The sequence below is a fragment of the Microcaecilia unicolor genome, chromosome 4 (genome assembly GCF_901765095.1).
Source record: "Microcaecilia unicolor chromosome 4, aMicUni1.1, whole genome shotgun sequence".
NCBI lineage: Eukaryota > Metazoa > Chordata > Amphibia > Gymnophiona > Siphonopidae > Microcaecilia > Microcaecilia unicolor.
In genome coordinates this window covers 90,568,385-90,583,522 of record NC_044034.1, presented here as the reverse complement: position 1 = coordinate 90,583,522, position 15,138 = coordinate 90,568,385, and positions in this window count along the sequence as shown.

The following is a 15,138-nucleotide window of genomic DNA, read 5'->3' as shown; positions in this document are numbered from 1 at the left end:
AACAGACAGCTAAATCACTCACATTTCTGAGAAGCTGGATGCCTTATAAAGCACACAGAAGTAAACTGGGGATTTTAATGCACACTCAACATGAGAAATTCACCACTAGGTCCTAGGCAGCGTAGACAGGGTCCTGGTGTACAACCCCGGAATTCGATAACACTGTGCCTAAATATTGGATTGTCCCGACCCACCTATGCCCTTCCCATGGCCATGGCCCCCTTTGGGTTGCACAGAAAACACTTTGGGTGTGCAACATTATAGAATAGCTCATAGGCAGATGCACACATAAGTCCAAATTAATGCCATTAATTGATGTTAATTGGCTTATTTAACTAATTCAATTTGGCACATATCTGCTCAGATGTAGGCAACCTTTATAGAATCTGGGAGATGGCTACTGGATTTTTACTGCTACTTCTTGTGATTTGGGGCAAGCGACTTAACTCTGCAGTGCCTCAGGTACAAACTTTGGCCCCCGATGCTCAAAAGTAAACGTGGATGCTAGAGGCCATTAGTGCCGTACTAGTGCCTGCATTTACTTGTGCAGAATGTTCAGAGGGGTCTAGTGCAGAAAACAATGAACGTGCCAGGCACTAGCGCAGATAGCATACATATGTAATCAAGCTCATGTTAATGAGGTCATTTTGTATTCCTCCCCAATACTCAGAAATGAGCGCCTGACACAAAACTGCCTTACCGGCACCGCTGCAAAAAATAACACCAGGTCAGAGCAGGCATTAGGGTGCTGGACAAGAGGATTTCCCATGATTCATTCTGCAAAATCTGCTGGTTTTGATTGGTTTTGGAAGTAGAAGGAAGCCCATGCAAGCCCTTAAGCGCTGTTGTGAGAAACAGCAGCCACACACAAAATCACACATTGGCGTCTGTTTCTTGTTTCTAAATTTAAAGCATCCATGCTAAAAAAAATTAAAACACCCAGTGAAAGCACACATTGGCATATGTTTCCTGAGTCTAAATATAAGCGTAAAAGCTTTTAAAAACTGTTTTTAACGCTTATATTTGGGCCACAGAAAACAGATGCCAACTTGTGCTTCACGTTCAGGTTTTACCAGGTGCATGCGCTCAGGTGCCGAGCTTACTGTGGAACTGTTCTGTGCATGTGCCAAGCACAATCCTCCCACGTCAAAGCACAATCCTCCCACCGAACTCCCTAATGGTCAGTGCTACAAGCGTGCCTATATTTGCATCTCATTAGCATTGAGCATTAGGTTCTGCACTGTTCTGGTGGTATTTTCACAGTGCTATTTGGAATAGTGCTGGAGTTTTGAGCATTGAAAGCCTTAGATTGTAAGACCTCTGGGGGCAGGGAAATACCAACTGTATCTGAATGTGAATAACCTTGAGCTACTATTGAAAACACATGAGCTAAATCTAAATAAATAGTCTAAACTAGAGAGTTGCGTGGGGACAAAACTCTAACCTATCCCTGCCCATCCCCGCTGGAATCTAATCTGTCCCCACCCGTCCCTGCAAGAATTTAAATCACCCCCAGCCATCCCTGCAAAAATTTAATAGTACCTAAAGAAAAATTCTGGTCGACTCTCTGCCTCTCTCTCTGGGTTCGAGCCGCAGCACTTCAGGCAAGGAAAGAATAGCAGCTGGAGTTTGGAACACTCTGGTGCGCACATGTAAGACTCATTTCTGATTCTCTGACACTGTGTGCTGAGAGGCTGCCACATGCACACACCAGTAGGTCAGGTGAGCTCTGATGCTCCTGCCTATGTCAGAGCTGAGGCCTGCACATCAGCCCGAGAGCAGAGAGAGTTAATGGAAGACTTTCCATATCTGTACCATTAAAGCAAGGGGGAGGAGGAGTAGGCTGCACATAAAGAACCTGGTGCTTTGTAGGTGAGAGACTGGCACAGGTGCACCTTACACTTCCAGGGGAACCCTGCAGGAACTGCTTCCGTCCCCACAGGAACCCCGCAGAACTGCTTCCATCCCCATGGGAACCCCTCAGCCCCAGAGGGAATTCCCGCAAACCCCGATCCCATGCAGGTCTCTAGTCTAAACATTTATGCACATATGGAGTAATTCTCTATGGGTCGCCTACAGCATAAATTCTATATCGGCATTTATATATGCAATTGCCATTATATAATACTAGCGTAAGTCTGCATTTACATGCCTAACTTTAGGTGTGAGCACTTATAATAGGTCAATGGCTGGTTTAAATGCTCATGCCTAATTGCTAGTCAGTTAGGCGCGTAACTGAGAGTATCCTGTAACATGTGTGCATAAGTGGTAGCAGGGCCAACCCAAGGCAAGATGCTGCATGAGGCAGAGCTAAAATGCCGCCCCCCCCTTCCATAGGCCGAGATGCCGCTCCCCCCGGGCCGAGATGCCGCTCCTCACCCCATGCCGAGATGCTGCCCCCCCCCTCCTACCTCCAGCTCATTTGCGGCGTTTACCTTGTCACATTCCAACCCTGGTAGTGGCAGCGATTCCCATATGCTGCCCTGCTGCCGGCACCCTCCTCTTCCCATTACTGCGGCTGCCTGAGCCTCTGACAAAACAGGAAGTTACATCAGAGAGGTGGCCGCAGTAAAGGGAAAAGGCGGTGTTCCGGCGGTAGGGCAGGATATGGGAATCACTGCCACTGCTGGGCTTGGAACGTGACAAGGTAAATGCTGCAGAGGGGGAGATGCCACTCCCTGAAGAGTGGGGAGATGCCACTCCTGAAGAGTGCTATCTGAGGCCCCACCTCAGGTGGCCTAATGGTTGGGCCACCCCTGAGTGCTAGACACGCCCCTGTCCTGCCTATGCCCCTTTCAGGTCCACACCCCCTTCCTATGGATTGCACACGCTCAATTTGTAGAATACCAACTAAGGGCACCTGTTTTATATAATTACCTCCTTAATGAAATCATGAGTAATTCTCCTTTACAATATGACTATAGCTGTAAGAAAAGAAGCAATTTTAAATTCATTTTATCTGCAACCATCTAGCAGGCTCCTACTGGAGAACTTTTTGCTGATTGCTTAGCATGACATTCATTTTCTAAAGTGGATTGGCACACTCTCTCAACAGATTCTGAAAAAAGAACCCTTGAAAAGCAATTAGAAAGACTGCATGAAAAACATACAAAATATACAGTGCAGAACAAAGTGCAAGCTGTGAAAGCAAAAGTATACACTGCCCTCAAAAAAGGCAGTTAAAAAATGTTGTGCATTATGTTGCAAAATGTAAAACAACACTGAGTACAAAGTAAAAATCATGCAATTAATTAAACAGAAACCAAAAAGGAAAATAAGCAGAAATTCATTGCCCGATAATCTTTATAAGCAGTACTTTACTGGTATGGCATAAGAAAATTATACAGTACTCATCTTTATTAGCCATCCTCCATGATACAAGCTTTAGCCATTTTGAACCACCCTTGGACAAATTCTTTCTGTTCCTGGTCCATTGGTGGGAGAACATATGGTTTCAGCTACAAAGGAAAGAGCAGTATGGGAAGACTTCCTGTTCCTCAGCAGTATCACCCAGTTCCTCGACCTGACTTCCTGGTGGAAGCTGACATTCTTTGATTGCATCATGAGCCCTGACGTACAGCATAAAGCAGTAGAGCAAGTTCTGAAAAATAACCAGTCTAACGGGTTTTGCATTCCTGTGAAGGAAATGAGATGAAGAATGGAGAAGAGGGAGTTACTGCATAATTTGGCTCTGACAGCATATATATAAATCAGGGCTTCCAAAACTTGTCCTAGGGTTGAGACTTAGGGCTGGATTCAGTAAATGGCGCTCATAATTCAGTGCCAAAAAAATCGGCGCTGAATGGTATTCTGCAATGGGTTTTCCAGGATTGGCACCCTTTATAGAATAGCACATAGCATGGGGATCCATGCAGTGGTGTAGCTAGGTGGGGCGCAAGGGGAGCGACTGCTCCCCCAAATGGACCTCTGACAGCACTGACACCTATTTTCACATGGTCTGACACGCCTACGCAGTCTGCTCTCATCTGACGTCACAACCTGGCTATATTTCTGGATCCATGCCCAACTTTGGCCACGAGGATTTACACCAGCTGAAGCCTGGTGTAAATCTTGATGTGCAAGTTAGGCATGGATCCCTGTTATTCAATAATACTGCATGCATCTTTATTGAATGCCCCTAATCCGCCCATGCCCCTCTAATGGCCATGCCCCTTCTGAGTTGTGCACTATAAACTTTATGTGTGCATCTTTGTAGAATAATGCATAGCAAGATATGAGCACAAATCCTAATTGGAGCCAATTAACTGCAATAATCGGTTGTTAGCTAGTTAAGGGCTCGTTACTCAATTAAGTTGTGTGCACAATTTGATCTTAGAAATTTGGGTGCCATATATATTTATCCCACATTTTCCCACCTTTTTGCAGGTTCAATGTGGCTTACATAATACCGTGATGGCTTTCGCAAACACCGGTAGAGAAACAAATACAATATGGTGTTGTGGTCGAACAAGGTTCATGTGTACAGACACATTAAGGAATCATTAAGAGGAACAGAAGAGTTAGTTTATGACCATTACGAGCTTTGGTTTCGTTGTGTTGCAGGGTTCAGGCATTTAAGTTGGGTCTGTAGGGTATGCCTTTTTGAACGTGTTGGTTTTTAATAGTTTTCAGAAGTTTAGATAGTTATACGTTGTTTTCATGGCTTTTGGTAGTGCGTTCCACAATTGGGTGCTTATGTAGGAGAAGCTGGATGCATATGTTGATTTGCATTTGAGTCTTTTGCAGTTTGGGTAGTGGAGATTTAGACATGCTCGTGTTGATCCGATTGTGTTTCTGGTTGGTAGGTCTATAAGGTCGGTCATGTATCCTGGGGCTTCATCGTAGATAATTTTGTGAACCAGAATGCAGGTTTTAAAAGCAATATGTTCTTTTATTGGGAGCCAGTGCAGTTGTTCTCAGAGGGGTTTGGCGCTTTCAAATCGCGCTTTTCCAAATATGAGCCTGGCTGCTGTGTTTTGGGCGGTCTGAAGTGTTTTTATGAGTTGTTCTTTGCATCCTGCATAGATTCCGTTGCAGTAGTCAAATTATGAAATGTTTCCCTGGGGAAGAATGGTTTCACGCGCTTAAGTTTCCACACTGAGTGGATCATTTTCTTAGTTGTAGATTTCACTTGGCTCTCAAGTGTAAGGTTTCCGGTCGATTGTAACGCCGAGGATTTTCAGGCTATCTGAGATAGGGAGGGTGTAATTTGTGGTGTTTATATTTGAGGGTTTGTATGTATTGTGTTGGGATGAGAGGATAAGGCAGTGTGTTTTTTCTGTATTGAGTTTTAGTTGAAATGCATTAGCCTATGAGCTCATGATGTTCATGCTGAGTTTGATTTCATTGGTAATTTCAGTCAGGTCATGTTTTTAAGGAATATATATATTGTGACATCGTCTGTGTAGATGAATGGGTTGAGGCCTCGATTGGATAAGGACTTGGCTAGTGGGGTCATCATTAAGTTAAACAGGATCAGTGATAGTGGTGATCCTTGAGGTACTCCGCAGTCTGCTTTCCACAGGGATGATATTTTTGAATTTGATTTCACTTGGTATGTTCTGGTGGTTAGAAAACCCTTGATCCAGCTGAGCATGTTTCAACCTATCCCGAAGTAGTCTAGGAGTCGTAGTAGTATATTGTGGTTTACCATATCGAATGCACTAGACATGTCAAATTGGAGGAGAAGTATGCTTTTACCTGTTGTATTTCCTGCTTGAATTTGGCTAAGAGAGTAACTAGTACTGTTTTGGTACTGTGGAGGGGGCAAAATCCTGATTGTGATTCATGTAAAATTGAGAACTTGTTTATGTAATTATTAAGTTGTTTGGTTACCATGCTTTCCATCAGTTTGACAGCCAGTGGGATAGATGCTACTGGGCAGTAGTTTGTAAGTTCGTTTGTTTTTTTCTTAGTGTCTTTTGCTATTGGGGTGAGTAGGATGTTGCCTTATTCCTTGGGGAAGATGCCTTGTTGGAGCATGTAATTTAGGTGGGATGTGAGGTCTGCTATGAAGTGGTCAGGGGCGGATTTATAAGGTAGCTGGGGCAGGTATCTAATTTGCAGTGAGTGTTGGAGAACTATAAATCGCCTGGGTAACTGTTTCGACGGAGAGGAGGGCGAAGATAGTGCAGATTCGGTCCGCTGGGTATTCTCCAGTAGTTGGGCCCAGACTGATGGTGAAGTTTTCAGTATCGGTTTTGTCCTGGGGTAGTGTTTTGCGTAGATTTACAATTTTTCGTTGAAATATTTGGCAGGTTTATCTGCAGATGGGATGTCTGTATTGGTTGTGGTGACCGGGGTTGTGTCTAGTAATTTATTAACGAGTTGGTATAGTTTCTTTGTGTCTTTGTAATCTGGCCCTATTTTAGTTTTGTAATAGGACCTTTTAGTATATCTTATTGCATATTTGTATTTTCTTTGTGTTTGTTTCCATGCATTGAGTGTGTGTTCATCTTTGATTTTTTTTCTATGCTTGTTCAAGTTTCCTGGATTGTGTTTTTAATTTTTTCAATTCGTCATTGTACCATGGTTAGTGCTTGCAAATTGATCTCATGAATATTCATTGAGGATACCCTGAACACCTGACTGGCTGAGGGGTCCTCATGACAGGTATGGGAAGCTCTGGCATAAATGGAATCCTGAATTTTCCTGCAAGACTTGTAAGGGAACATTGTTACCTCAATGTACATGCAAGTGCATATCGACTGCAAATATAAAGACAGACCAAAACTCTGTAATTGGAGAAAAGTTATGGGACTTAGGAAAAAGGTCTTGAATGTCTTTTTTTATTTTAATTTTTATAGCATTGCATTGAATTATTAATTAAGTAAATACACTTGTACAGCAAACCAAGAAATTATAAGGAAAACTGGGTTATGGCAACAAAGGTCATTACCCGACATAAATAAAGAAATAATAATATTCAAACTACTACTACTACTACTTATCATTTCTATAGCACTACTAGACGTACGCAGCGCTGTACAATAGTAATCATAACTATCTTGCTAAAAGCCTCAATTTTAGGATGATCCATTAGAAAGTTAGGAAAAACCAAGGAAATTTTTTAAAAATTGAATGTCCTTGAAATTAGTTTCTAATGATATGCTCGATAAAGATGTCTTTCTAGGAAAAGGAAGTACAGCTATTGATTCAGCAGCTATTTCATCCACTTTTCTGGCTGAATACAAATGTATTTCAGGTTTTGACTTTAGCTTAAAAAAAAAAAATCCCCTCTCCCTGACCCTCCAACTGAAAATAGGGGAAAACCCCTCATAAAGCAAAAGTGGCTTATTGTTTTATGTTTAAATCTTTTTTATTAGTAAACAACATTTGGAAAGTATACATTGCATAATTTCTTCCAGTTCCACTATTGTTCACATTGATCCATACTTTGTTAAACAATGGTTTTAATTTTCACCCTCCCCTCCCTTAACTTCCTCCCTCCCATCCCTACCCTCCCCTCTCCCCTCCCTACTCCTTCATCTTTCCCGTATCCTCCTGTTTTCAAAAACATTACTATCAGGGGTTTAATATGTGGCTTCTCGCTGCTGGTGTCATGGTAGTCCAAAACGGGCTCCAACGTTGTTGGAATTGTGTTCCTTCTGTAGAGTCAAGATCCCTTATAGCCATGCGTTCCATACGCATCATATGTATCATGCGTGTCCTCCACTGCTGCACCATGGGAGGTTGATGGGATACCCACTCCGACAGTATTGTCTGTTTACCTGCAAGTGTGGCTCACATCACAAATGCTGCATATCCTCGTTTAGGTCTTTTTCCCAATTTTGGGTGTCCAAATAATAAGTGAGCGTCATAGTGCCATGTTTGTCCCCACATGTTGGTCACCTGAGTCACAATCTGCTGCCAAAAGCTTTGCGTATGTATACAATGCCAGAGCATGTGTCCCGTTGTAGCTCCCGGGGCTCCACACTTTGGGCACTCACCCCAAGGTGACAGTTCCATGTGGAATGCCCTTCTCGGTGGAACATGCAATCGCAGAGCCACCTTATATTGTAGCTCCCAGTGTGCAGCTGCATTTGTAGTCTTCCGAATCTGCAATATATGGGTTTGTAACACCTGTGCAGTTATTGTAATTTGTAAGTCCAGAGTCCAAGTACGTGCTAATTTGACATAGTCCAGTTCCAAAGCCGTGTCTCGTATATGTCTATGATGATATGCCATGGGTACTTTTTGTTGGGATTCCAGAGAATAAGCTGAGGAAATTTCTTCCTGTACATCCTCTGTTAATGATGTCCATGGTAGGGATGACACGTAGTGTCGCAACTGTCTGTAGTAAAATTCATCACTGGTAGGCAAGCCATATTTGCTCTGCAACTCATTAAATGGTTTAAGTCTGCCCTCTGTAGTCACCACCTGAAGGAGATATGCTATACCTTTCCTTTCCCATCTTTTAAATACAGAGTACATTTGTCCAGGTACAAAGGAATAATTGTTACAGATAGGCAAATATGGTGTCACCCTAGGTGAGAAGTGGTGAAGGCGACACACCCATTCCCAGACAGCCCTAGCAGCTGTCATTATCCCAGAGTGCTTCAGGGGGTATGGAACCTCCGCTCCAGTACCATGCAGATAGTTACCAAAATGTATCCCTGGGGACACACCCAGTTCCAGGGATGTATTAGTGTAATCGCTGGTATGCCTGAACCAATCATTTATATGTCTCATACCACTAGCTATACTCAAAAAGCGTATGTTCAGTAATCCCAGCCCCCCGTATTCCACCGGGATGGTCAATGTAGAGATCGGCAGTCGTGCTTTCTTCCCCCGCCAGAGGAATCGCTGTGTGTGGCGGTGTAATGTGCGTTCATCTTTTTTTTTCAAGTATAAAGGTAAGGTTTGGAATATATATGTCCATCTTGGGGCAATAACCATGTTAAAGAGTGCAACCCTACCCAATAGGGACACTGGAAGTGTGCCCCAAGCCCGCAAGGTCTGTATAGTCTCTGTGAGTAATTTATTTACATTAAGATCGTATAACTGGGAAAGGTCTGTCGGTATATGCACTCCTAAATATTTAATAGAATTCGCTTCCCAGGTGAGAGGAAATTCATCAGTCCATCCCTTGTGTGGGCATTTTACTATTTCAAGAGCTACCGTCTTGGTCAAGTTTAATTTGAATCCTGAGATTTGTCCAAAACGTTCTATCTCCTGTATCAACAGGGCCATGGATCTAGGAGGGTCTGTTATGGTCATCATTAGATCATCTGCGAAAGCTAGTACCTTTATACTTTGGCCTGCTATTCGCACTCCCGAAATAGCTGCCTGATTTCTCAATATATGTAGAAGTGGTTCCAATGATATCACAAAAAGGGCAGGAGAGAGAGGGCATCCCTGTCTAGTTCCCCTCATTATTTTGAATTCAGTCTCTTTTATACCATTGACAAGGATGCTCGCTCCAGGTCCACAATATAGTGTTTCAATTGCCTGCATGAACCAGCCCTCAATCCCCATCGTCCTCATAGTCTGGAAGAGATACTCCCATCCCACCCTGTCGAAGGCCTTTTCTGCATCTGCGCTCATTATTACCGATGGGATTTCTTGCCCCTGGCATGACGCTATAGCTAATAATAACCGACGGACATTATGTGTTGCTTGTCTATTTCTAACAAATCCAACTTGTTCGGGGCTTATTAATTTAGGGAGGCATTTTGCCATACGATCTGCCAACATTCCTGCCAATAATTTGGTATCAACGTTTATTAGGGAGATTGGGTGAAAGTCTTCTGCTTTATTCAGTGACTTTCTCGGTTTAGGAATTAATGTAATTAAAGCTGTGTTAGCATATTTGGGAAATGTTCCTGCGGCAATCACCTCTTCGTAGTACTCCAACAGTGTCTTTTGGGCTTCTAGGGGTAGGGTCTTATAAAATTCCCCGGTGTATCCGTCTGGCCCTGGTGCCGATCGGTTCTTTAATTTTTTTATGGCCTGTTGGAGTTCCGTTAGGGTTAGGGGGGCATTAAGCATAGCTAGGTCTTCCGGTGTTATAGTTGGTAGACCCGCCTGGATTAAGTATTCTTGTATCGATTGCTTGTTTACTAGCTTCTCCGCTGAGTACAGTTGTGTAAAATGTTTGGTGAAGATTCTCCCAATTTCGCTTTGTGTAACTTTAAGTTTACCGTGTTCATCCCTCAGGGTCGCCACCGTCCGGGAACCCCCCCAATGTTTTATTACTTTACTCAGTAAACGTCCCGTTTTGTTCCCAAATCGGTGTAATTTATATTTATAATACACTGTGGACCTTTGTTCTTTTTCATGGAGCAGAGTATTGAGGGTGATCTGTATGGCCTTTAAGTGTTCCAATGTGGCCTGGGTGGGTCTGGAAATATGTATGCGTTTAGCCATGGAAAGTTGTTTTTCCAATTGTAGTATTGTCGCCGCTCGGCGTTTCTTTTGGGTACTACAATAAGCAATAATGTCCCCTCTAAGAACCGCCTTTAATGCGGACCAAAATAAGATTGGGTCTGTCCCTGCATGTTCTTTGTTGTGAAATGCGTAATCTCCCCATTTATCCAATAGGTATTTTTGGAATTGGGGATCCTTATCCAGGTATGCCGGGTATCTCCACCCTACCCCTCTCATCTTGTCGCCCGGTATTTCTAAATCCAGCCATACCGGCGCATGGTCAGAGATCTCCTCCGGTCCTATGATTGCCCCCCTCACCTGGTGGAACATGGTACGGCCTAGAAAAATATAGTCCAATCTCGATTGTGTGCCATGCGCCCTTGATCTATGTGTATAATCATGTTCCCCAGGGTGTAATGTCCTCCACACATCCACCAGGTCTAAGGTCTTTAGAAACATTTGTAATTCTCCTGCCCGTTGTCATGAGTAGTGTGCCGACTGCGGGTTAGTGGTATCCTCTCTTGGGTTTAGAACTAAGTTAAAGTCCCCGAGTACTAAAATCTGACCTGTTGGTATTGGAGACATTTACTTCCCAGCGTCTGGTAAAATTCTTTGTCATATTCGTTAGGCCCATATACCCCGATCAAGTAGAATTCAAACCCTTGTAACCATATTCACAGCACTATATAACGACCCTGTTTCCCTTTTTCCACCGCTGTTACTTTACAGGCCAACCCTTTGCGAAATAGGACTGCAATTCCTCCCTTTTGCCCTTGGGCATTTACCGCATAACATTCACCAACCCATAATCTTTGTAATTTAGAATGCTCTGTATCATTTAGTCGTGTTTCCTGTATACAGGCTATGTCTGCCCGATGTCGCCTGAGGGCTGTAAGTATTTTGTTCCGTTTTACAGGGGATGTTATGCCCCCTACATTCCATGTTATAACTCTGAGTGGCATAATTGTATGAGTACACATATATCCTTACGCTTATAAGCCATAAGAGCTGTGCCCACGAGGGACCCTGCATATGTCCTGGTTAACAAATTCCCATTATTTACCATTACAACAATGTCTCTGGAGGGATCCAACTTTTGTTCCCCATTTACCATATTTGGAGTAGGTTCTACCTTCCCTGTCCCCCCCTCCCCCCTCCTTCCCAACCGCACATGTAACCTTTGAACAGCCGCCTGGATATTCCAGGTGGATGTCCTGTGACTTCTGTGATCACCTGAAGCTCCCAATTCCCCAAAATTTTAAACAGTAATCTTGCTATCCACATATTCAGTTAATACTTGCAGTGAATTGCATATTATTTCTGTTTTGCAAGGAATCTTAATCAGGCTGCCTCCAGGATTTTATTGTCCGTTAGATGTTTTCTGGCTTCGGCTGCCGTGGAAAATGACTGCCATTTCTCCTGCGTATATATTTTTAGTTGAGCTGGGTATTGTAGTCGAAATCGGACCTTTTTCTGTGCCAGCTCTGAGCAGAGCGGATGGTATTGCTTTCGTTTTTCTTGGACAGCAGTAGAGTAGTCTTGAAATATCAAAATGTTCCTCTTATTATATTGTAGTGAGTCCCGTTTAATTTTGAAGCCTTGTATTATCTCTATTTTATGGCGGTAGTTCATTAGCTTCGCTATGACTGCACGTGGTCTGTTTCTATCTTCCGTTTTTCTGCCTATGCGGTGTGCTCTTTCAATAACCATTGGGCCCATCGTGTCCGTGAGCGCTAGTTCTTTAGATAGCCAAGATTCCAACCATGTTTCAAGATTGCGCTCAGGGACAGATTCATCCAGTCCAATAATACGTATATTATTCCTTCTTGCTCTATTTTCATAGTCGTCTAGGAGGTTGCGCTGCTCCGCCAATTGCTGCCTTAATTCTGCAATATCGGGGCCATACCCTTGTGAATCATCCTCCGTTGCCGAGACCCTCGCCTCTAGGTCTCCAAGCCGGATACTGAAGCCATCCAAAGTCGTCTGATAGGCCTCTAGTTTATTATTCAAACTTATCCATTTGGGTTCCCAGGCCCTCTCGGTCGCTTGCGTCAACTGATGGAGTTGGGCCTCCGTAAACGTAGGTCCTGATGGCGCGATCTCCTCCAGCGTCTTAGCGTCGCCGCTACTCGCTTTACTTCTATCTTTTTTTAATGTTTTTTGCGCCATAGTTGTGGGCAAACTTGTTAGAAATTTTTCCATATAAGGTAAGTACTCTGCCTTGCTTCTTATTGTGGATAGTGATGTTTTAACGGGATTAAGGCTTCGGAGCTTCAGTATCGAGCTGCACTCGAGCTCATGACGTCACCGGAAGTCCGCCGGCTTATTGTTTTATAACACATTACAGGCTGACTGTATTTTGGTTTTGGCTTTGGCACTGAAACCAGCCCAAAATCCGCATCAGGCCTTGTGTCGGTTTTAGCCGAAAATGCTGGTGCATTTTTGGCTGGAACCAAAAGTCTTTTTCTGTTCCTTGACTCCCCCCCCCCACACCTGTAAGCCGCCCCCAAACCTACCTTATCACCCTGATGGTCCAGCTGATTTTGCAGTAAGGCATAGGCATAGTTTGCCTACTTTGTTTGTGGGAGGGCCAAAGGATAGGGAGTTCAGATTAGTGGCGTAGGGATAATTTCTCTCCCTACCCTGAGATGGACATTAATTAGCTTTCTCTCTCTCTCGCCTCTCTCGCCTCCCTTTCTTTTGTTTTCACCTTTTCCTTATGTTTCCCTTTATCCCAAATATACTCTTCAATTTCCCTCTCCCCCCTCATCTTTCCACACACATTATTCACCCCAACTATTCATAATTCCTTCATCTTTCTCCTCTTTCCCCATCCCTCCCTCCTTGCAACTCTCCTCCATGCCATCCTCTTCCTTCTTCCTTCTTTCTACTTCTGGCCTTTCCCACTCATATTTCCTCCCACCCCTGTCTCAGTAATTCTTCCTTTCCTCTTATCTCTATCCTTCCCCCATCCTCACCCTCCCTCTCTTCTTAATTCTCCTTCACTCCCCCCTCCCCAATGGTCCAGCATTTCTCCTTTTTCTTTCCCTTCCCTCCCTAATGGACCAGCATATCTCCTTCTCCCTAACCTTCCCTCCCTAATGGACTAATATTTCTCCTTCTCTCTCCCATCCCCAATGGTTCAGCATTTCTCCTTCTCCCTTTCCTTCCCTTCTCTTCCCTTCCCTCCCTAATGGTCCAGCATTTTTCCTTCTCTCTCTCTCTCTTCCCCAATGGTCCAGCATTTCTCCTTCTCCCTACCCTTCCCTCGCTAGTGGTCCAGCATATCTCCTTCTCCCTACCCTTACCTCCTTAATGGTCCAGCATTTCTCCTTCCCTCTCCCCTGCCCATTGATCCAGCACTAACTGATTACCACAACCATGCCCACTATCTGCCCCCAGACACATCCCCTCCAAGATAAAAATAAAAATAATTTTTTACCATATCGTGTTAATGTGCTAACCCACAACTTACCGCAGGATGCCTGAGCATGCTGTCACAACTGTCAGGAATGGTGAGCCCTTGGACCAAAGCCGAAGCTTTGGCAGACAAATCACCGGGGCTGGCACAGGCAGGAATCAGAACAGATTGGACTAGGATAAACTAACAGACTCAACAAGGCAGGACAGAGATAACTAAAAACAATGGACAACACAATAACTGGATCCAGACGAGGCAAGGAAAAGAAGGCAAAGGGCCAGAACTGGAACCCAGACAGGACAAGGCAAGACTTGGAACTGGATTAAAACTAGGACTGAGACACAGAAATGCAAGACAAGGCAAAACACGGAAGTAGATTAAAAATGGGTCCAGAAAAGGGCAAGACAAGGACAAGGCAAGGACTGGATCCGGACAGGACTAGACTGAAAGAGACAAGACAAAGCACAACTAGACAGGCAAGACAGGGTAGGAGCTAGGCAACAAGAATAACAGAAGCAAGACAATAAACAAGGCAGGGACAGGATTCAGGATTCTCGAACAGGCTTGGCTGGAACAGGATTCAGGATTCTCAAACAGGATTCAGGATTCTCAAACAGGCTTGACTGGAACAGGATTCAGGATTCTCAAACAGGATTCAGGATTCTCACACAGGCTTAGCTGGAACAAGATTCAGGATTCTCAAACAGGATTCAGGATTCTCAAACAGGCTTGTCTGGAACAGGATTCTGGAAAGGGCTTGGCTGGAACAGGATTCTGGAACAGGATTCTGGAACGGGCTTGGCTTGACTGGAACAGGATTCTGGAACAGGCTTGGCTTGGCTGGAACAGGATTCTGGAATGGGATTGGCTTGACTGGAACAGGATTCTGGAACTGGCTTGGCTGGAGCAGGATTCTGGAATGGGCTTCGCTTGGCTGGAACAGGATTCTGGAACAGACTTGGCTTGACTTGAACAGGATTCTGGAACGGGCTTGGCTTGGCTGGAACAGGATTCTGGAACAGGCCTGGCTTGGCTTGACTGAAACAGGATTCGGGAACAAGATACTGAAAGGGACTTGGCTTTGCTTGACTGGAACAGATTACTAAAAGGGATTTGGCTTGGCTGGAACAAGATATTGAAAGGGACATGGCTTGGCTGGAAACTGGGACAGAACTAGCTCAAACATAGAGCAGGAGCAGAACCTGGCTCAAACACACAACAGAAACAGAACTTGGCAGAAACAGAGCTCAAGAGCCAGGAAGCAAACATAGCAGGTAAAGGATTAAGCAGACTAAGGGAAGACAAACAAACAAAGAAGCAATGTGCTTACCAGCACCCACAACTGGAAA